Source organism: Thamnophis sirtalis, unplaced genomic scaffold (genome assembly GCF_051295495.1).
Source record: "Thamnophis sirtalis isolate CommonGarterSnake01/CBP01778 unplaced genomic scaffold, rThaSir2_p1.2 scaffold_11, whole genome shotgun sequence".
Lineage (NCBI taxonomy): Eukaryota > Metazoa > Chordata > Lepidosauria > Squamata > Natricidae > Thamnophis > Thamnophis sirtalis.
The window spans coordinates 19,477,440-19,501,072 of NW_028261391.1; the positions used below are offsets into that span (position 1 = coordinate 19,477,440).

General features: G+C 36.9%; 1 long non-coding RNA gene across 1 annotated transcript; it reads right to left on the reverse strand.

The window, feature by feature from the left end:
* Nucleotides 1–17,417: 17,417 nt before the first annotated feature.
* Nucleotides 17,418–21,838, reverse strand: LOC106540779 (uncharacterized). The gene is made up of 3 exons (XR_015697985.1): nt 21,659–21,838; nt 20,711–20,805; nt 17,418–17,501 (listed from the first exon to the last, which is right to left on the reverse strand). It is a non-coding gene; the product is annotated as an uncharacterized LOC106540779 (long non-coding RNA).
* Between the last annotated feature and the right edge of the window lie 1,795 nt (nt 21,839–23,633).

Here is a 23,633-nt window from a genome sequence, read left to right on the forward strand (position 1 = left end):
ATTTCTAAAATAGGAAGAAAATATTATATACAGTAAATGAATAAAACTGTTAAAAAACAAATAAAAAACAAATTAGATATCTCATTTTATCTCAGCAATTATAATACTGATAACAATTAGTTATAAGCATTTCTACCCTCTGGATTTTTGTTTTGTATTGCATACCCTCCATAATCTTGATGCCCTTTGCTGCTAAATCTAAACACATACATTACGAACAGCTGCACCATGTAAGCCTTCTCCTCAGTCGAATATTAGGCTGAAAAAACTCTTAAGGGAAATTTTTTTAACCCATAAAGAGTTTTTTATCTAATCATATTGTTATATTCCTCCTCCCCCTGGTTATTTTGTTGTTCTATTTTACTTTCACATTCTTTAGACTTTCTTTTTATTTCTTCATGTTTTATGATTGTGAGCCACCTAGAGTAGCCCTATGGTGAGATAGGCAGCAAGTAAATTTCATTATCATCATTGTCGTCATCATCATCATCATCATCATCATCATCATCAATTATCTAACTAATGGGATTGTTATCTGTAAGACATGATGATATTCCTTAATTAGTGGAAATATAAAATATGAACCATTATTATTTTTACAATTATGGTTTTATTATTGATCCCTAATCTTTCTGCCAAGATGGTGATTTGGTCCTACCAGGTTTAATTAAAACCAGTTCACATGCTGGCTGCAGAGCTTTATCCGGAGTCATTTTTACCTACACATAATGCTTCTCATCATATAGAGCAGGGGTTTGGGAATGGCCGTGTTATGACTTGTGTACCTCAACTCTCAAAATTCTTCAACCACCATACTCAGAAATTAATTAATCAATTAATCCTGCTGTGTCAGGAATTCTGATAGTTGAAATCCACAAGTCATAAAAGGGTCATCATTCTCCACCCCGATAAGAGAGAGGAGAGAGACTATGTCATACCTGAATTCAATAGAAACTCAAGCAATATTATATAATCCAACTGGCAACTTAAACTTTAACAAGTTTGTTAAAATTGTTGATTTTAACAAACTCAGAGAGACCCCAAGCAAAATTTCATGGATAAAAAATCTTAAAGGAGAAAGCAATTCATGAAGCATAGGAAACGCTGAAAAATATGATCATAAAAGCCCAGTCCAACATAACACCACTGAAAAAGAAAAACAAGAAATCCAAGAACCATAAGATCTCTCTAATAAACTGAAAGACAAAAAGGATAAGTACAAAAATTGGAAAGAGGGACACATAAATAAGTGGACACATAAATAAGTGGCAGCAGCAGAGAGCCAAAACTGCAAAGATGAAGTCAGGAAAGCAAAGGCACAGAATGAGCAAAGATGTGCAACAAAAGTCAAAGATAATAAAAATGTTGTTTTTTTCAACATATAAATAACAAGAAAAAAATCAAGGAAACTGTTGATCCACTAAAGAGAGAAGATGGCAAGGAAGTAACGAGCATTAGAGATCAGCAAAATGCTGTGGACATAGTATATTTAGACTTTGGCAAGGCATTTGACAAAGTAAACCCCAATCTACTTTCTAATAAGCTAGAAAAATGTGGGATAGACAGCATTACCACCAGATGGATTGGCAACTGGCTGACAAACTGTACTCAATGAGTACTCCTTAATGGTATTACATCTACATGGAGGGAAGTAAGCAGTGGGGTACCACAAGAGAAACTCATCAAATTTGCAGATGACACTAAACTGGCAGAAATAGCCAACACTGCAGAAGACAATCTCGGGATCCAAAAACAACTTTTTTTCTGCTAATATTTTTATTGAGTTATAAGATAAAATATGATACAAAATACAAAATCAAATAGGAAAACAATGGAGAGGAATGGGGAAGAAAAGTGAGGAAGAATTAAGAGAAAGAAAAAGAAGCATTGACTTCCAACTCTCTCTGTTGCAGTAAAATAAGTCATTAACATCAAATTACAACAAAAAGATCTTGACAGACTTGAATAATGGACCCTATCCAACAAAATGAAATTCAATGTGGAGAAAAGCAAGGTTTTACACCTGGGGAGGAAAATCAAAGGTACAAGTACAGATTAGGTGACACCTGGCTCAACATCAGTAACTGTGAGAGGGACCTTGGCATTCCAGTGGATGATCACTTAAAACATGAATTAGCAGTTTGCAGCAGCAGCCAAAAACGTCAATAAAATTCTTGGTTGTATAAACAGAGGCATACAATCAAAATCATGTGAAGTATTAGTACTGCTTTATAAATCCTTATTAAGACCACACCTGGAATACTCTATCCAGTTTTGGTCACAAAAATTCAAAAAAGATGCTGAAACTTTGTAAAATAACATGTCAAGCAGGATAATATGTTCATTTCTACTGACATGCTGCCATTACATGACCAATGAACCAAAAAACCAATACGCCTTCTCTGACCAAATTTTGTTTAGTTACAAAATCAAACACTTATTGTATTTGAAGACATTTTAAGTTAGATGTATTTAGTAAGAGTTCTATTTGTAGTAAAGGTACCATATTTGTAGTATGAAAATGGATTTGTGATAGGAAGATTGGGAACATTAATCCATTAAAGGAAGTTCTTGGTATCTTTCCTCTTCCCTTCCTTTCAACACATATCTTCTTTTATACAAGATCTTTTCTTTAAAAAAATTAAAAGTCTATTAAACCGTTAATATGTATTCTTGAACTTAAGGGAAGAATAGGATATACAGTAGTTGTTCTTAATTGATGATGAAAAAAAAAACCAAATAAATAAAACCCAGTTTAACCTGTGACTTGCATTTCGTTTTTTCAACCTTTCTTTCTTTCTTTTCTTTATAATTGTTCATTACCTGCCAGCTGTAAAGAATGTGTCTTTCCTGCGCTAGCTCAAATGGATTTAACTGCAATTTCATCTCCACAGGAAACCTGCAATTCCAAGAGATGGGGCTGCCAATCAACTAGAAAATACAATATCAATAATCCCAAACTGCTCAGCATTTATTTGTTTCCAGGAAAGCAAAGAGATAAGGGCAGCTTTGCTGAAAGTAAGCAGATTTGAGCTTGGCTTGGAAACTGCCTGGAAATTCAATGAACATCACTTTAAACTGGCAATACAGAAAGAAGAATATTGATCTAACTAAAAATTGAGTTCCTCCCCGCCCCGTTTTTTGGCTTTTTCTCATTTTAGCTAAATAGGCAACTTAAGTGTTCTGTATCTGGAGCCACTGGAGTTGTTCATTAAACATTGTCTTCAAAACAGGCAAAATCACAGTAAGTGATATTTGACTGACACTGATATCTATTAAGTAGCATCTCTAAAAATGTATAACCAGCTTATGAAAAGCCACCCTTTTTTCCTGCTCTTAATTTACCCATCCAAAACTTTTATGACAATTTGGAAACTTTTTTGATCAACCTTTCATAGAAATGGCAATAGATAGAGAAATCCTGGCTTTATAAAATGAATTTATAGGGTTTTTTTCTTAAAGATCTTGCTATTTAAGGGTAGCTTATGCTAGGGGAGACATGATAGCAGTATTCTCAGGGCTGCCACAAAGAAGAGAGAGTCAAACTATTCTCCAAAGCACCTGAGGGTAGAACAGGAAGCAATGGGTGGAAACTAATCAAGGAGAGAAGCAACTTAGAACTGAGGAAAATTTCCTGACTGTTAGAACAATTAATCAGTGGAACAACTTGCCTCCAGAAATTGTGAATGCTACAACACTGGAAGTTTTTAAGAAGATGCTGGATATCCATTTGTCCAAAGTGTTGTAGGGTTTCCTAGCACATGTGTGCTAGTCGTTCCTGACTTTAGGGGGTGGTGCTCATCTCCATTTCAAAACCGAAGAGCAGCACTGTCCGAAGACGTCTCTGTGGTCATGTGACCAGCATGACTAAATGCCAAAGGCACATGGAACACTGTTCCCTTCCCATCAAAGGTGGTTCCTATTTTTCTACTTGCATTTTTACGTGCTTTTGAACTAGGTTGGCAGTTGAGCTAGGTTGGCAGAAGATGGGACAAGTAATGGGTGTTCACTCTGTTACGTGCTGCTAGGGATTCAAACTGCTGAACTGCTGACCTTTCTGATTGATAGGCTCAGTGTCTCAGCCACTGAGCCATTGCTTTTAATTAGTAGTGTAATGTAGGACTCTAGTACATTGAGCAAATTACATTTATTTATAGTATGCAATATATTATTGGACTATACAAATATGTATGATTTCAAAATTGTGTTGCAAGTGGACATGCATTATTTCCCTCTCCCTCTCCTTCCCTCCTTCCCTCCCTCCCTGCCTCCCCCTTCCCCCCCTCTCTCTCTCCAGAAAATTCAGAATGTTTCCAGAACCAATCTTTCATATACCGAAGAGAATAAAAAAATATATGAGTACTGGTCTACTTATACTCTTCTGAATGGTAAACCAGAAAGACAAATGAAAGAATAGATGTCAGTACTCAATCTGCCCTTTATTTGGTCTTTCTGATTTACCATTCAGAAAAGTATAAGTAGACCAGTACTTGTATTTTTTAAATTCTCTTTTCATTTATTCAATTGTTTGAAAAGCAATGTGTGAAACATTTCTTCCATTAATAGAAGAAATATACAAATTATATATAATAGGTGATTCCTTCAGATCAGGCATTTTTTGGTTAATTTCTTCAATTTATAAAATATTTAAAAGCTTTAGTTATACTGAGCGCTAGTGAAAGTGTGTAGGCAGAAAGCAAATAACTCCACCGTTCTCAATCTCCCAAATTAAATCTTTTCTTCCTGCATGCCTAATCATTTTTAGAGCACCTCATCATCCATGTCTTTATTATCAACTCTCTCTTTCTCATTATCCCCCTTCTCCCACTCCAACCTACTCCCCCTTTTGGTTCAAAAATAAATAGAATATTGCAGTGGAGGCCTAGAATGATCTGATTATATTATCTGAACTCAGAAGAACAGTAGAGATTAACCTATTATATCGCCGAGAAATGTGACTATCTATCAGACGTTGTTTAGAAACTAATTCATACAGGTTTTTAAAAATCTAATAATGCAGGGAACCATTAAAATTAAACATCCAAAATGATATTTCTGATATATTAAACCTTCTCCCAGTCACTAATTGAAAAATTATACATTTTATGCACACGGCTGGTTGGACAGCCTTGTTGATAAGTACATGGCTGCTCAAGCATTTGATTCAGTGAATCAGAATTGAGCAGATATATAGTGAATACTTACCCTTCGGGAGGAAAAAATAATGGTTAGTTTTCTTTCAGATTGGCTATTAAAATTGTTTCATTTCTTTGGTGACAAGTCTAAGCAGATATAAGGGAAGAGAAATATTAGTCTACAGTGCTTTGCAGGGTATGGTAGAAAAAATAACCCAATATTTTGGCAATATTAGAAGCTCCATCCATCAAAAACAGGTGGAGTTTAAATCAAACCATTGTAGATAACATCTTTCTTTTAATTGCTGTATATACTAACAACTAAGCCAAGAATTTCAGATTCACAATATACTTTAAAAACTCCAAAAAGTAGACTGAGTTTATTTGCAGAAGGGCTTATCTTTTATTATATAAAATAATATTTGTAAACGTCTGTCTGTCTGTCTGTCTACTAACAGAGATACAAAAGTGGGCAGTAGGAATAAAAAGGTTGACTACTCCTGGTTTAAGCAATAACTCTTTTTTTAATTGCAATGTGACCTGTGGTCCTGATCAACAATGGGATTCACTTACCTCCCCTACCAGTTCACTTCGCTCATACGTCACATCTGTGCTTGTGCACCACCTTCTGCACATGCGCAGTGCTCACGCATTATGTCAGGGTGGGTGGGTGGAGCCTCCTGCAGCCACCGCTACCAGTTCACCCGAACCAGAGAGAACCGGTTGAATACCACCTCTGGTCCTGATCCCTTACCCCTGACAACCTGAGACAGAAAGAGCTGCTTTTACTCCAGTTCAATAAGCCCATTGTATCTGAAGGAAAACGTGATTTATTAAAAGTTATTTTCTTCTGGTAAATTTCTTACCAGAATTTTTGGTAATTTTTTTCTTAAATTCAAGCCAATTGGTTGCTGTTTATTAGCCTCGTCTAATCTATATGGTGTCTTGTGTTTCTGAAGTTCAAGTATAAACGTCCTGAATAATGCAGACAAAAGAAACTATAGTTTTTCTTCCATATATAATTGTAATATAATTATAACAGCAGAGAGGTATTAAAATAAATATTATTTGTTGAAGAAATAATAGCAAATCATCTCATGCCATGCTTTCTATAACCTTTAAACAAATGAAAGGTTTACTATTTGACTTTAAAAAAAAGAAACAGTGTGCTCTTTATAAGTATAAAAGCCTATAATTAACCCTCCTGACTATTAAGTTGAACTGAGAGACAATTCATCACATAAATTAAGAATAAATTCTACTCTCTTGCCGACCTTGGAACATTTCCTTTTCTATAAAGCCCTACATACTAATAAGAGATAATCAGCTCTTTTGAAAAGTGAGCTTAAGGAGGCAGGTAGAAAATGCTATAGTTGTTTGAAGTGTGTGTGGTCAGGTCATTGCACAACTTTTAGATTTGGGGGTATTAATCATGATGATTTTGCCTTAGTCACCTCCTATTTGAATTACTAATAGATGTAGAATATTTGTAGCTTAGGGTTGACCTGGGTCCTTGGTGCTCTATGAGCTTGCCGGTTTTCTTGCAGATGTTTCATTATCAAACTAGGTGACATTGATGCAAGTAGGGAGTGGGGTTTACATATTAGGGTCTTGCCCTGTTAGTGTTAGTGGGAGCAGTCTTGGTTGTTCCTTGGGCTGTTCATTGTTAGCTTATTTGTGGTTTGAATGTTAGCCTTCTCTAGAGTTTTGGGACTTGACTAAGTCTAAGATGCTTGCAGTTTCCCAGTTGAAAATATGATTATATCTATCCTTGACTTGTCAAATTAAGGAGTTTTCATTATGTCTTCTGACTGCTAGTTGGTGTTCATAGAGGCATTCTGCTTGTTTTCTGCCTATTAGTCCTGCATAGCAACTGTTGCACTTAACGCTATATATTGTGAATGACTCCTACTTTTTATTCCAGGGCTTCTGGAGTCTTTTTTTTTTTTTGGTTTACCTCGGAAGTTTTGGAAGGCTTTAGTTGGTTTGTATGCTACAGTAATGCCATGTGGTTGTAATAGTCAGTGGTTGTTTTTTTTTTTGATGTGTGGCAAGCCGAGGTGGCGCAGTGGTTAAATGCAGCACTGCAGGCTACTTCAGCTGACTGCAGTTCTGCAGTTCAGCTGTTCAAATCTCACCGGCTCAGGGTTGACTCAGCCTTCCATCCTTCCGAGGTGGGTGAAATGAGGACCCAGACTGTGGGGGCGATATGCTGACTCGGTAAACCGCTTAGAGAGGGCTGAAAGCCCTATGAAGCGGTATATAAGTCTAACTGCTATTGCTATTGCTATGTTATCTTTTCACAGCTTGTGCTGGTTGTGCTATATTGGGTTGAGTGGTCAGGCACTTTTTAATGAAGTTGTATGGGTTTGCATTTTGCTTGAAGGCATGTTGTAGAGATAATCTGTTTTCTCTTTCTGCTGTTCGGGATTGCTGCAATGTGTTTGTGCTTGTCTACATAGTGTTCTTACACAGCTTCTGTCGTGCAAGATCAAATCAGCCATCAACAGGCACACAGAGGTGAACAATATCCACATACTATTCCAAAGAAACAATCAAAAAGGCAAAAAAGAAGCAAAAACATCAAAACATTTCAATAGCAATTAACACCCAGTTGACAGAGATTAATACCAAGGTTAATATTAGATCAACAAACAATACCCCAATCAAGGGACAGTCAAACAAGCTAACAATAAAGAACAGCCCAATCAAGCAACCATCAAGACTTTTCCCACCAACACTGATAAGGCAAGCTATTAGTATATAAAATGAGAGCAAGCCCCAATTCCTACTAGCACTGATGATGTTATCTAGTTTGGTAATGAAATGTCTGCAAGAAAAAAACCAAACAAGCAAGCACCAAGGAGCCAGTTTGAATTAATATTAGTTGCTGTGCATTGGGCTTCCCTTGAAGATTACTTAGAAGCTGCAGCTAATCCCAAATACATCAGCACAAGAAGCTTGTGTTGTCTCTCACTATTCCTATGTAGCATCTCTCTACCACAAGCTGCAGTGGCTCCCAGTAGATTTCTGAATATAATTCAAGATGCTGGCTGTCAGTTTGAAAACCCTGTATGTTATAAGGCTACTTGTGGGACAATGTTTCTCCTGCTGCTGCCTCATCGAGCCTAGTAGAGCCGTGACATCATCACCACGCGTCATCACCGCCGCGACAACAACGCGGCAACAGAAGGGCGCTTTAAAAAGGCGCCGTGGCAGAAAGCCGACTTCAATTAAGGTAAGCGTTAGGATTAGGTTTAGGGGTTAGGTTTAGGGTTAGGTTTAGGGTTACATTTAGGGTTAGGTTTAGGGTTAGGTTTAGGGTTAGGTTTAGGGTTAGGCTTAGGTTTAGGGTTAGGGTTAGGGTTAGGGTTAGGGTTAGGGTTAGGGTTAGGGTTAGGGTTAGGGTTAGGTTTAGGGTTAGGTTTAGGGTTAGGTTTAGGGTTAGGGTTAGGATTAGGGTTAGGTTTAGGGTACTGAGTGCTTGGGAATGCGCGAATTTGCCCTTCGCGATTATCGCGGTAGGGTCACGTTTTTCCTTAGCGCTTAGAATGGCGCGAATTAGTCTTCGCGCTTATGTCTCCATGGATAAGGGCTTTGCGGATTTGTGGTGGAACCATAGAAAACATGTTTCAGATCATTTCCATTAAATAGTGTCATGTTGTTCAACCCATGTCCATGCCTTTTCTGTGATAGCAACTGCCTTGGTGAAATAATGTATCTGTGGAGACACAAATGGTTATCACCTTATTAATCTTTCAGAACTTTCCAAAGATTGGCAGTTTGCCCAGTATTCAGTTTCTAACAATCTAATATCCAGGATAAGAGCTGTGGTGGCACAGTGGTTAGAGTGCAGTACTGCAGGCTACTTCTGCTGACTGCTGGCGGACTGCAATTTGGCATTTCAAATCTCACCAGGCTCAAGGTTGATTCAGCCTTCCATATTTCTGAAGTCGGTAAAATGAGGACCCAGATTGTTGGGGGCAATAGGCTGATTCTGTAAACCACTTAGAAAGGGCTGTAAAGCATTGTGAAGCGGCATATCTATTGTTATTACTATTGGAAAAAGAGAGAGAAGGTCTGAAAGAGGGAAATAGCTCCTAATTTCCAATTCCTTTTCAGGGAAATCCTCCCTTCACTAGCTAGCACTGATGATGTTACCTAGTTGGGTACTAGCAATATCTTTTAAAGTTATATACAGCTTCATAGTGCTTTAGAGCACTCTCTAAGTGGTTTACAGAGTCAGCATATTGCCCCCCCCCCCAACAATCTGGGTCTTCTTTTTACTGACCTTGGAAGGATGGAAGGCTGAGTCAACCTTGAGCCTGGTGAGATTTGAACTGCCAAATTGCAGTCCGCCGGCAGTCAGCAGAAGTAGCTTGCAGTACTGCACTCTAATCACTGCGCCACCATGGTTCTTTATCTTGGATATTAGATTGTTAGAAAGTGCTTTAACCACTGTGCCACCATAATGAAACATCTGCTCTAAACTCTAGAATTCAACCCAAGCTACAAATATTTTCTTGGAATGTCTTCTCCTGATAGCTATTTTTTCTTTTATATTTTCCTTTGAGAGAAGCATATTAAAGAAGGCACTATTAAGAATGCTCTGTTATAAAATATGTATTTATAAGGTTAGAACCAGCACTTTGAATTGAGCCTGATGCACACTGTTGCAGGCTCATAGTCAACCGTTTTCTGAAATACATTATTCAGTATATTTACGAGAGTTACTTAAGTGCTGTAGAAACTGATAACATTTTAGCTGCTTTTAAGGAGAAGGAATATGTGAATATGACCTAGACCTTTGGAATACCTTCCATTTATAGAAGGTTTTTTACATTAAAAAAAGAGCTGCAGAGCTTTTTCTATCTATAGAGACTTTCTATATGATGAACAGACTCATTTTTCAGGCTCATCACAAAAATGAAAAATCTCTAGCCATCAAATTTTTGTCATTTTAAAAAAATACTTCTTTAGATATTATACATATGAGCATTTCTTTGACAAGCAAATTGGAAATTTGGAGACATTCCCCTCTTTCAGATCTACTCCCCTTTTCGAGTATCTTGAATATTAGATTGGTGGACATTGAATATTGGGGCAATATTCTATATAACACAGTATAAATAGCATAACAATAAGAATCAAGTATCCAGTACATAGCATGGCTTAGTGGTGACCTGTAAGTATGGAATAACATGTTGTGGTTATTGTAAGTTAAAATAGATTTTTCTCAACTTAACAATAATCACATAGTATGTGTGTAATAATGTTTCATATATAGTTAAACTGATATTTAAGTATAGTTAATTTAAAATGTTTTTATTAGGCACGTATCCCCAATGAATTAGGCAGGAGAAATGTACAATATCTTTGAATCATTTGTATAAATTTAATCAGCAATGGATTCTTTGTGAAAATAAAAACCTATTTACTAGATAGAATAGCCATGCCTACCTTATTTTATAAAAGCGTGCTCATTCTTGCTCTAGAACACGTTTAAACTGATATGAAAATGTGTTGATTTAATAGATAATTTGACTAACACGATTAATTTATTATGAATCTACAAATAATGTGAGGAGGTAGTTGGGCACAGGACAGTCGTTATAGAACAAAAATTAAACATTCCAGAGTAATGACAGCATAAGTGAAAGAAATTTCATTTTTATAGTTGTACAACATTGGAACTTGTTGATATTACAGATAATAACAACACTAGATTTAAATTATTACTCTTTTAAAGGTCTTCATACTTACCATATTTTTCGGACTGTAAGATGCACCAGTGTATAAGACACACCAAGATTTCGAAGAGGTAAGTAAGGAATTTTTCACCAAAATTTTCACCAATTTTCACCCAATTTTTCACCAAAGTGGGGGCATTTTTCCCTTCCCCCAGACCTGCTGAAGCCTGTAGAGTGCTTTTGGGTGGTGGGGGAAGGCAAAATCCCCCCTGTTTTTGCAAAAAATGGTCATACTCTTTTAGGGGGGGAAGTGCATCTTATACTCCAAAAATACAGTACATAAGAGGATGGAGTTAGTTACTGATGAAGGAGAAGAGAGAGCAGAACTTGGCAGTGAAGTGAAGAGAGGACTCAGCCTAGAATTGTTACATATTCACAAATACTCCTTGTGATGTTAATCCATGTCCACTCTCTGCCTTGAACTCCATTATTTAGTGCTAACAGTTGATCAGATTCTTGTGTATACGTAGGTTTGAGCAATACATCTAAACTAGAACTTATGCACATTCATGGTTCTTGACTCCTGACAGCCAAGCTCCCAAAGTATTTAAAGTTGATCGATCAGATTCTTGAGTTCTTGGAGCTGTTTAGGTCTTTTTAAAAAAACAGTTTCATCAACTTTCTTTATTTTCATTTTAAGCATTCTGCCTCTACATCTTTTGAAACTGTCTCCTTGTATATTAGTCACTAGTAAGCTAATTTTCCAGGTCACTGCTTGACCTTCAGGACTATGATTGAATTATCCTTGAAACAATTACTTGCATTGTGTGTTTTATTCACACACCATGGGATTTATTTAGCTGTTCAAGCAAATGCTCAATTGAAGATTGTTAAACCTTTATGTATTTAGCCAGAAAAACATGCAAAAATCATTGCCTGATTGGTAATATCAATGTGGAGAGGCAAGGTTTCAGTGTCAGATTCAGCCACCACCACCTGCAGGCTGTGATCAAACCAAGAAAAGATATTTGTTTCTGTAGCTATTGGCACAACATGTTATCTCAGTTTCCTGTTTATTGATTAAAATTACCCATGCAGCAAGTGTCAGCTTTCTTAATCGAGAGAAGTTCCAATTCCTTTTATTTTTTCATGCCAACAGCTCTGAAACTCAACATCAACTGTTTTTTGGAAAAAAATATTATAATTGTTGTTTAACCTTATTTTTTCTAAAGACTAAAAAAAAAGAGTGTACCTTTTGATGATAGTTAGATTGTTTCCCCCTAAGAAATTGTGATGTTGATTAATTTAGAGCTTTATTCATTTTTGCTGGGAAACCAAAGCAATATATTTATTCTAATATATATTTTTTCTGGTTTATGAGATCTTTCCAATCTGCATTCATCATTATCGATGATCTTAGCACTACAGCAGAATTGATTTTGTTTTCTTTCTCTTTAGCTCTTTGTAGCTTTGCTTCTTTTATTCTTCTTCCTTGTGCTGTTAATCCGGGGTTACATTACCTTAAGGTATTAGCAGCACTTTTCAAAACGCCTCAGCTCCATTTATTATATTTAGGTATAACAAAGCCCATTTTTAAATTAGTGGGTAATACCTGCATTTTCAAACAGCAGCATTTTATCTGCAATGAATCTTATTTCAAAGATGGTTATGGCTCTCTCCACTTCATTGTGTTTTCTGTGGTTTAAACCTTTAGGATAAGCAGAATTTCTCAATCAGTATTTGATTTTGAAGACCGTACCCATAACCTCATCATTGCCATCAGCAATTCCTTTAATGGGATTACAGTTGCACTGGAAACTCTACACTCCTGTCTTCTGAATTCTCTCCAACTTCTCTTGTGATATTCTTCTCCTGCCCTTCCTCCCTAAACAGTTTTAATATCAATTGCATCTGTTAAGAATCTAATTCAATGAAAAGAGTCTTGACTCTGTTCCAAAATCCACTTGTCTGTGGAAGTATCTTCTGACCTTCAATCCAGGTTTAGCAGTCGGGCAGATGGGGCCCATGCTTTCCTGTCAGACAGCAATTATGAAATGTATGTATGACAAAGAGAAGCAACACAATGTGTCATCCAGTTAGCAATGCTATGCATGCCTAAAAGCCTCTTTGCCCATTGATCTGCTCTTTGGATACATCTATAGAAGGCTTGCAGAATCAGTGGCATTTGTAATTATATTTACAAAATACAGACTTTTAAAATGTCAGTGACTTCCAAATGTTCATTGTAAACATTATCAAGTTTACTTTTTTTCCTGCATAACTTTATAGACTGGTTAATACTAATGGAGTCTATAATGTGGATCTTCCATATTGTTAAAGGTGGACTAATTTGTGAATTTATTTTTATTGTTTTATTCCATTTGTCTGAACTTAAAGGAAATAAGGGGGCTGACTGATTCTTAAATTTCTGAGAGATAGAGAGAAAAAATATTCCAAGAAAAAATAACAAATGGGAAAAAATAATGATTTTTAAAAAAATAACCTTCGAAGTCCATTATATAATAGTAAAGAATGGGCACATTCCCAGCCAAAGGACCAGTTATTTTAATTGTCAAAAGCAGATGACAGTATGAAATAATGAATAAATACAGGGAGAAAGGGATTTGTGACCAAACAGAAAGAGGAATTGATGGGGGATGAGGTTACAATTATACTAGATGTTTATATTTATTTAAAATATTTCTTTCTTACTTTTCTGCCATAAGGATGCTCTCCATCCCCTGAGGAACCTCATGCTCTGCTTCTTGCCATGCTGGGTCCCACAAGCCTTGGGTTGCTTCCAAGTCCTCTGGGTCCTCCCTCCCTCTTCCTTATCTTGTCATCAATCAATCGACTTAACTCTTTCTAAATCTCCTTTGGGAAGAAGCCACTCTGCTGCATAGCATTCCTACACAGAGGCTGGGTAATGCCATCCCAGAAGCAGACTCTATTTTGGATTTAGCCATAATGAATTATGGAAAATGTCAGAGTTCCAAATATCATCCAAAATTAAATCAGAGTTCAAGGCCAAGCTTTCCTCAAAGTTCTAATTTATTAAGAGAGACATGTTGGTACATCTGTGGAAATCTGAAACCTTCCTGGGTTTCACACCCAGTTGAAAGTTCATGATCTTGCCCCCACACCCACAAGTCCATCACATGGTCCAATCTTCCACTGCCACACTAGCATTCCCACCCATCTAGTTCCGGTCAGGTGCAGAGGTGCAGAGACAAAGAATGACCTTGATTTCTAGAAAGGAATGTTTTATTTTGAAAACAACACATTCTACATCTGACTATTCCCCCTCCCAATTCCCCACTAATTGAAATATCATAGTAAAGAAAGAGAGAGTGTGTGGCAGGCCAAAAATTCTAAAAGGAACCAGATGCAGGCCTGACAGCCAGACTGAAATGGTGTTTACTTCTGGAATGGTTCCATACTCTGTAGAGTATAGGAAGGTTGGGGGTCAGATCAGCCAGTTCTCTTTCCCAAACAAAATATCCAACTTGTAACCATGCAGGACATGTACAGAAAAATTAAGTGACTGATCCATATGGGGAAGGGGAGAAGGATATGGGACCCAGTGGAGTCGGAAGTAGGCCCAAAGCCTGTGGGGACCAAGAAGGTTTGGGTGGGAGGGGGAAAGATAGCGGAGGGCCATTGCAGCATCCCTGTGGTCAATTGTAAGGCCAGGGCAGGATTTTTAAGTTCCTTCATTCAGCTCGGTCAGAATTTTGAATGGTCATTGAACAAACAGCCATAAGCCGAGGACAATCTGTACAATTAAACTAGTACAAGGTGACAAACCATATGGAATGAAGCAGAAGTCTCACATTTCTTCACTAAAGCCCTGGGGGAGGAATGAAGATTCAGATCTTCATAGCTTTTCTAAACAACAGCAGAGTGGAGGCCATCCAGATCCTGAGGGGGGGGGGGTCTTCTTTCAAAGGAAATATACTCCTACAGAGAAACCTCACTTCCAGGGTCTTGATAGATGACATTGTTTAACTGAAGGAACCTAGAGCACACAAACCCTACAGCATTACTATTAGTATCAGGCTGCACTGTATTAGTCACAACTCATTCCTTACAGTACTATTTCTTGGGGGGGGGGGGATAGCACAGCCATCCTACTCTCTTTTCTCTAACTATTGTAATAAGAAAATGTGATCTCTGAGTTCCATTTCTTAATACTACGTTACTGCATGTTGTCTTAAAATGTGTTGTAAAATGAGATTGAGAAACCTGTCATCACCCCTCAATGTCCTGCTTTCCCCATCTCTTCCCTCTCTTAGTATCTCTTTCTACTTTTCAATTTTAACATTTATTCAAACCTTTTACCCCCAAAATTGGAAGGAAGGAGATCATCACTAGATCTCACTTTTTCTAGACTACGTCCACCCATTTTGCATTCATTTACGACCTCAGATGGTGAGGAGAATTATCCAGGACTCTTCCTGGAGATTACCAGTACCACCTATCCCTTGGCTTCTCATTTCTGCAAAATACATTTCATTTAGTTCATGTAAAAAGAGGGGTGAGCCAGAGGTGACTTCATCTTCTTTAACTTTGGAGACAAGGAAAAAGAAACTCCTTCAGATGCTCTTCTCTCTAAACATTTCTAGAGTTTCTCCTTTCTTTTGCATCTTGTCTATTCAGCTACACACTATTCTTTTCACTCCTGGGCAGCTAAATTCTATGCTTTTGTTCCCAGTATTCATTCAATTTAAAAGAAAAAACAATCAGAAAAAAGTTTCAAAGAAATTCTTTTGGATGGCTTAGAATTTTCACAGTTCATTTTGTAATGAGGTAGACAATGTGTTTAAGTGAATGTCTACCTTTTACTGCATAATCATCTCACCATTAATCTGCAGTTTCATTGGTCTTTCACATTTCAATTAAATACAAATGAAAGATTTAATGTTGTCCTGCACTTTTTGAGAGGTTTTCAGTAGCAGTTCTCAACTATAACTCACTAAGAGGGAGTCTAATTAGAACTTTTGTCTTTTTGGAGAAATTTAGTTAAGTTATCTGCTGTTATATCGTATTTCAGGGTAGGAGCAAATATTGAAAAGTTATGTCATTGAATACCACTACCCTATATATCTGTCAGGGTTCCAAATAGCATACAAAAGTAAATCAGAGTCCAAGGCAAAGGATTCTTCAAAGTTCCAATTTATTCAGAGAGACATGTTGGCATATCTGGGAAAACCCGAATCTGAAAGTTCAAGCTCCTGCCTCTCACCCACAAGTCAATCATATGGTCCAATCTTACACTGTCATGCTGGCAGCTTCCACCCATCCAGTTCCGGTCAGGTACAGAAACAAAGGATGACTGTAGGGTTATTACAATGCTCATCTGGATGGTTCTTGGAACTGCGGTTACACGAAATTGCAAACTTCAGCAATTCTTTGCTTGCAGTGTTCCCAAGCTTGTACAAGGATACAGGATGAAACAATGTATAACCTGTAACATTTGCTGCTTTGAATGTATAACATTTGATTCTTTCATTGTGTGCGAAATGCATATTCTCAAGAACACCAATGATGTAATTACTAACCAATTACTGTACCTTGGAGATTTGTTAACCAATAATGGAATAACACGTAAAGTAGGTGAGAACTGAGAAACTGAAAAACTATATAAATCATGTCTGATGCTCAATAAAGTGCTGTTGATTCTGCTATCCGTGGATTGTTTCCTTTCACTCATCTTCAGCCTTCGGGAACAAATGCTACAGATGACCTTAAGTTTCTAAAAAAATGTTATTATGGCTACATATTACCCAACTCTGTATAATCTCCCCTCCCATTTTCCCACAATAGAAAATGAATAGTAGAAAGTGTGGCAGACCCAAAGTCCCCCCCCAAAAAAAGATGACTTACAGGCCTGACAGTATCTCAATTATTGTCTGTGTGTTTGTATCTCCAAGGAATTTTGACTCCTTATGACTGCTTGGACTATCTCCTGCAGTTTTCTTAGCAAGGTTTCAGAAGTGATATGCCATTTCATCCTTCCTAAGATTAAGAGAGAGTGACAGATGCAAATTCATCATATTGGCTCCATACTTAAGGCAGAACTAGAACTCACAGTCATCTGATGTCTACCTGGGTGCCACTTCAGCAAACTAGTTTTACACAGACTCTACACTGCAGGAATTTAAGGGATTTCTAATTTCTACTAGAACATAAATTCTTTTGACTATTACATGAGAGACCCAAATAAGTGTACAGGTGACTTAGCAGTAAACATTGACAAAAGGAACTCTGAAGAATAAATCTCATGGGATATAAAAACCTAATCTGCAGTAGCCCTTCTGGATGAACTTTACCCTATAAAGATGTCATTATGCACAAAGAGAGAACTAATACAGGCAAGAATGAACAAGACTGCATTTGCCAAATCCTGTTCGTTTCCCTTCAGGAAGGTTTGGATACCTGGGTCTTTGTACGGAAATAAGCACATCTAGGGGAAAATAGACTACACATAATTTCAAACTTCAAGACCTGCTCAGAAAGCACCAACTGAACTGATTTTAGTCCAAATGCCTTACTTTTGATGCTATTGTTGTCATTGTTTTGCTTTCTACTCAGTGTTGACTCTTGGTGACTCTCTAGGCAGGTCCCAGCAGTTTTCTTGGCAAGATTTCAAATGTGGTTTGCCATTGTGTGCTCCCTAGTATGAGAGAGAGAGACAGAGTGACTGCCCCAAGGACACCAAAGTGGTTTTACATCTTTATAGATTATAATCCATTGTCTCCCAGTTTCTAGCCTGATGTCTTAACCACTGCACCAAACTGATCGCATAGTTTGACCCAAAACTGGATAGGGGAGATGCTTCTGTAGGTATCTAGGCATGTGGAACTTTACAGATATTAGTCTGGTGTCTGCAACCTGCAGCTCTGGAGCCATGTGACTCTTTCATCCCCCTGCTGTGGCTCCCTGTTGGCTGAACCCACTACTGGCTGGCCATGCCCCTCACCCTCCCCTTCCTGTGAGATAAAAGAGCTTCATACACCTGGGAACCTGAAATGACTCTTGATTTAAGATGTATGGTAAAAAACACCCAAAGAAGAAGAAAGAACAACATCAGCAAACAAACAAACAAACAACCCTTGCCTGTTTTGGGAAATGATTCAAGAAAGAACAGAGAGAGAGAGAGGGAGGGAGGGAGGGAGGGAGGGAGGGAGACTGTTTTCCACAGAAATGAAAACACCAGGAGCCACAAAACCTGGGTAGGCGTGGCTGGAAGGTCATCTGACTGGGTAGAAATGAGTGACATCGAATTGGCCACACCCACCCAGGTTTTGTGACTCCCGGTGTTTTCTTTTTAGTGGAAAATGATCCAAATGGCTCTTTGAGTGTTGAAGGTTGCAGACCACTGTGTTAATTGGATTTGAAGGTGAATTGCTAGCCAGCGCAGTAACTGCCACATCCAGATAGCAGACAGACCTCACCTCTTGGATTTTTATGCAAATGTACAAGAATTGTTTGGTTTCAAGTTTTTCAAATGGCACACGCCCTGTCTGTTAATTAGGATGGAAGAAAGAATCTTCAACTTAAAACCCCTGTAAGTTTAAGCTTAGACATCTCTGCATTAGCAGCAGGCAAGTCATTTTTGTCCTGACTTTATTCTTATCTGCAATAGAGAGTCTAATTGAGTATGAGAGTTTTCAGGCAAGTCAAGTTGAACAGTTGAGCCAAAACATGTGCTGCAAGAAAGCCTGTTATTTACTGCCAAGCCTAAGTGAGAAAGCCAGGCAGTAAAGCACCTCAAAAGAATTTGCAGAAAGGTATCATATAAATGTAGTAAATAAAAGCAACTCAGTCTTGTGGTTAAACTCTAGTTATTGATTTTTAAAGCAATTCAATGTTTCTCCATAACTCTTGACAATAGTGCATGAAAACACCTCAATGGGTTATTTGTTTTTTTGCTACTTTTTTTTAACAAATATTACCCCTCCCCAAATTCTGGTTGGATTAGAGCATTCTGAAATAATTCTAATAAATCCCAAAGGGATAAAAATACAATGTGCAATATGGTACATCGCAGCCTATTCACATAACATAAACAGAAAGGTCCAATCGCTATCCCCAGATCACCATAAAACCAATACAAAGTCAAAACACACCAAATCAAAAACCATATTTTTACTAACCCTTTGAAATTTTATTATGGAGGGCACCACATAAACTCCCAGAAACAAGATATATCACAATTATCATAGAATGATTGTACCTGTCATGAACTGTACAGGATGGATCCCTGGAGGAGATCAACCCAAAGCTTATTGGTGATCTTACTCAAAATATGTCTTCTTTAAAAGGAGAGGATCACTATTTCATCAGTAAGAAACCTACAGTAGTCATAACTTAATACCCTCTATCCTTCAAACATAAATTAATAGGGAACTAGTTATTTATTTCTGCCTTTCTTCTAAGATATTACTTTTTCAGGATTAGTATATTTCCCCTATAAAACTTTGTAGACTTATTGGTCTTGTCTTGCCCTAACTTGGTAGAAGTACATATTTGCCTTATGTTGCCTTAAGGATATGGTTCACATGTCCTTGTTTGACATTACTTGTGAGCAAACCTTTTACTGCTAATTGGTTTCATTTATTTTCAGGCAGATTCTTTTAATAGGGATGATGGATTCTTCCTATTAGGACCATATCATTAAGATACTCTCTAACAACAACAAAAAAGAGCTACATTCAGGCACCATAAATATAACATCAACAAGATCGTTTTCCATAGAGTTAACTTTCTTTAGTGAGGATGTGATAAAGTCTGTGAATTATGAAGTAATCAGTTCTTGTGTTCAATCCTAGTGATTATGTTAGAACCACTGTTTTTAAGAATAGATAGATGATAGGTAGACAGACAGACAGACAGTATCCCAGGACACAAAAGTTTTCAAACCTTGTGAAGATTGTATGGCTAGGATATTATATTTTGAAACTGTATATATTTTATTTACATCTTTAACAACAAAACTGAAATACCTTTCCTCTTGTATATTTTGGATTTAATTTGAATTTAATAAATATGATTTAAAGCCGTATTTGAGAGCATGATTTTCATTAAGAAACTACATATGCATGCAAAGAGCACAAAATTCTGTTTGAACCCTGGTAATTAGAAAGTATTCAGTCATCTTGGAGTGATTAGGAATTACAACAAAATTATATTAATTGATTTATATAGGATGCTTGAATTACAATAATTATTAAGTATTATTCAGATATTTAATCCATAGATTATTTTTAAATTCATTAATTATGTGCTGCCAAGTCACCATGAACCCTGGATGGTGGATGGATTTCTCTTTGTCCCTAACCTGGTTAATTCCTCCAATAGTTCAACCATGACCACAGTTACTGTCCACCCACTCTGCTGCTAGTCATCCTCTTCCTCCTTTCCTCCATCTTTCCCATCATTAGAGCCTTATCCACAGAGCTCGACCTTCACATATGTTTGAAGTAGGATCATTTGAGCCTGGTCCATTGTGAGCCGAGTCAAAATTTTGGGTTGATTCATTTGACAACCCATTTGTTTGTTTTCCCAGGTAAGATCTCTGTCAGGCATCTTTAAAGAGGAAATCACACACATTTGGTTGAAATCTGAATTAAAATTTGACTCCTCTGAAGGAATATGCTTGCAAGATTCCAGATGAATAGATTCAGAACCTTCCTTCCCTCCTTCCCTCCTTCCTTCTTTCCGATTAAAACTTTTTTTTGCTGTTGGTGTTATTTCATGGGAAGGGAGGATTATAAAAACCCACTTAATATAAGAAAGCTAAAAAGCACAAACAAACCCCAAGATAACATTTCAAAAGAATAAGGTCGGGCTTTCTTTTTTTAATGAAAGAAGAGTCTTTACATTTGGGGACTGCATTTCTTCTCCTTCTCCGTATTCTCTTTCTTTTTCTTCTTCAGTGATTTACACAAGTCAAAATCATTTCCTTTGGAAAATATCTGCAATGTATCAGAAGAATATGTATAAATTATAGAGAGTTAAGATGAATGAAATGCATTTAGGGTTTTGTATTGTTTTGTTTGTCTTCTGCTAATTTGGCACAAAATTCATAGATGTTAATTAGGATAGGGGAAGATGATGGATGGAAAACAAACATTGGCAGAGACAAAACTTTCAATGTTTTCAAAGAAAATATATTTTCAAAGACATTAGCTCACTTTTTTTTAACCTTTCTGGTTCCTGGGAAAGACTAAACACGAATCTCTCTTGCTCATACTGTTTATTAGTTTTTTGTGACTTGCTAGAAAGAGAATAAATAAATCCAGACTCATTTGTTAATGTATGATTCAGTATGTGATGTAAAGCTATAAAATGGATAAATTTAGCATACTATCTGAACATAAATAACTTATTTGCCTTGTATGGTTCTGAATGCCAGATTATTAATGGAAGTTCAGATAGAATGAAATTAATTTGACTTTGGAGGAATCTTGTTTTCTTTTGGCTGCCTCCCAGATCTTTTGCACATCAGTCTAATTTTGTAACATTAAAACTAAGATGATTTTAAGTCAATCCTTTGATGGGGACTTTCAGAAGTGGCTGAAAATATTGATTCTTTGTGTTCTGTCTCTACTACATGTTAGTCGCTGTGCAGCTGGACATGTAGCTAAATCCACCTATTCTTCAATAAAACAGACTGTGTACATAGATCTGAATGCTTTATTGAAAGAACGGGATATGGTGAAACTGTGGAAAATAGGAATACATACAATGAGAACCAAATACAATATCAACAGTATTCAGTTACTGCTGAACATAACAATTAATAAATACAAGCAATTTAAATCTCACCAGAGATGCTCTAGGTGTGGGATGTGAGTTTGTCCATGGATAACCATGTGCCAGAGATTAAGATGGATTTTTCTTTGTGCTTCTGCCTTCTCCAAATCCTAAAGGAAATGGAACTGACTTCCTAGCATGCACTTGGTTTGAGAGTGAAGGCTGATGGGTAAATTGGTTTGGATCAGCTTCAAACAATATACTTGGTATTTATCTCTCTGGCCTGTAGATGGGGTTAGAGAGCAACAACAGTATATAAAGATCAGATGTCGGGGCATATTTGTTCCTCCAGCCACTAGATGGGGTAGAGAGCAACAACAGTATATAAAGTTATATGCTGGGGCATGACTCTGATTCTGAAATCTTTAGCTGAACAATAATAAAAAATTAACCTGGTCAGTCGGCAAGAAGCTGCGAAAAACTAAAAGTCAAAAAAAGTTGCTAAGAGAAAATAAAATAAAGAGGGGAAGCAGTGGAATCCCATTCACCAATAATGTACAGGTGATTTTTACTAAGTTGTTGCACATAATGCATATTATGGATTCAGGTTGAATTTAGCTTAATGATGATAATAATGGCCTCAAACAGACAAAGGGTTTAAAAAGATAGAAATTAATTCCTTGAAAGAGCTTGGATCAGAGCTGGGACCAACTTAAATAAACTTTTAAAATCATTTCTGACTCAAAATAGATCTAAACAATTGGGGACAGACAATTTCATTAACACAAGAAGATTATTGTGTTAATTTGAGTCAAAATTTCAATCATTCTCAAATTATAAAATTTATATTCCAGGGAGAAAAAAAATCCACATATTGAAGATAGAGACAAAAAAGTTAATCCTTTCCTTCATCCTCACCATCTTTCATTCTACCTGATAAAAGCCCTCCCCGTTTGATTTTTTTCAACAGCTGTCCTGATGTTTCAGGGTGAAGCACTCTACTACAAATTAAGACTAGAGGTGCATTGAGAGCTATAAAAAAAGAACATAAAAGATGCACAATGATCTGCTCTTCTTCAAGAGGTTTACCTAAATTCAGTGCTAAATACTTCCCAAGTCAGTTCATTTCAGAATATTCTGCAGGAATTGATTGATAGGCGATTTGGATAACTCTAGGGTGGGGTTATGTAATAAGGTCATTTCAAAAGAAGGTAAGACTGAATTTCTTGAATCCTTAATAGGATAAAAGGATCCTTAACATATCAACTCATACAAACTTTTGCAATTTCATTGGGTTCTTAGAAACCTTCTCATCCTTTCCTACTCCTCAGAACCATTGATTTTCTGCTTCAGTAGTTCACAAAGATGTTCTTCTGTTGCTTTTAATCCTGTTTACATGGTGGGTCTCCTTGCCTCCAAAAATAATCCTGACATTTTTATTGGAAGCAGTACAAAGAAATATTTCTCATTGCATGTCTTATTTCCTCTCATGAAAATGGGTCAGAAGGCCTTCTTCATCTTGTGCTTCTTCAACAATGCTGATTGAGAGAACACACATCATTCACAAAATGCTGCACATGGCAGCATGGAAAAGGCAGTACATTTGGAAAGTAATGTCATTTTGCATTCATATGCTTTAACATTTACAAGATACATTCAGCAGAAATAATCAGTCACATCAGTATTAATGAGGAATACATTCGTCTATGGAGATTCTCAGTCTTCCAGGTCATGGTTGTCCCAAAGGGGCTTTTTCAAAAAGGCAACTGGAGTTTGTTTTTTCTTGAAGACATTTCACTTCTCATCCAAGGAGCTTTAGATGAGAAGTGAAATGTCTTCAAGGAAAAACAAGCTCCAGTTGCCTTTTGAAAAAGCATCTTTGGGAAGAACATGTTCATTCTTTTGAATGGACAAGTGGTAAGAGAAGACAATGGACATTCGTGAATTTGTTTATTGCCCAGGAAGTGCAAAACTGAAGTTTAGTATGATTTGGAAACAGATATGTCTCATTTCCTTATTGCCTGGTCTTCTTCTTGAACTTTTAAAA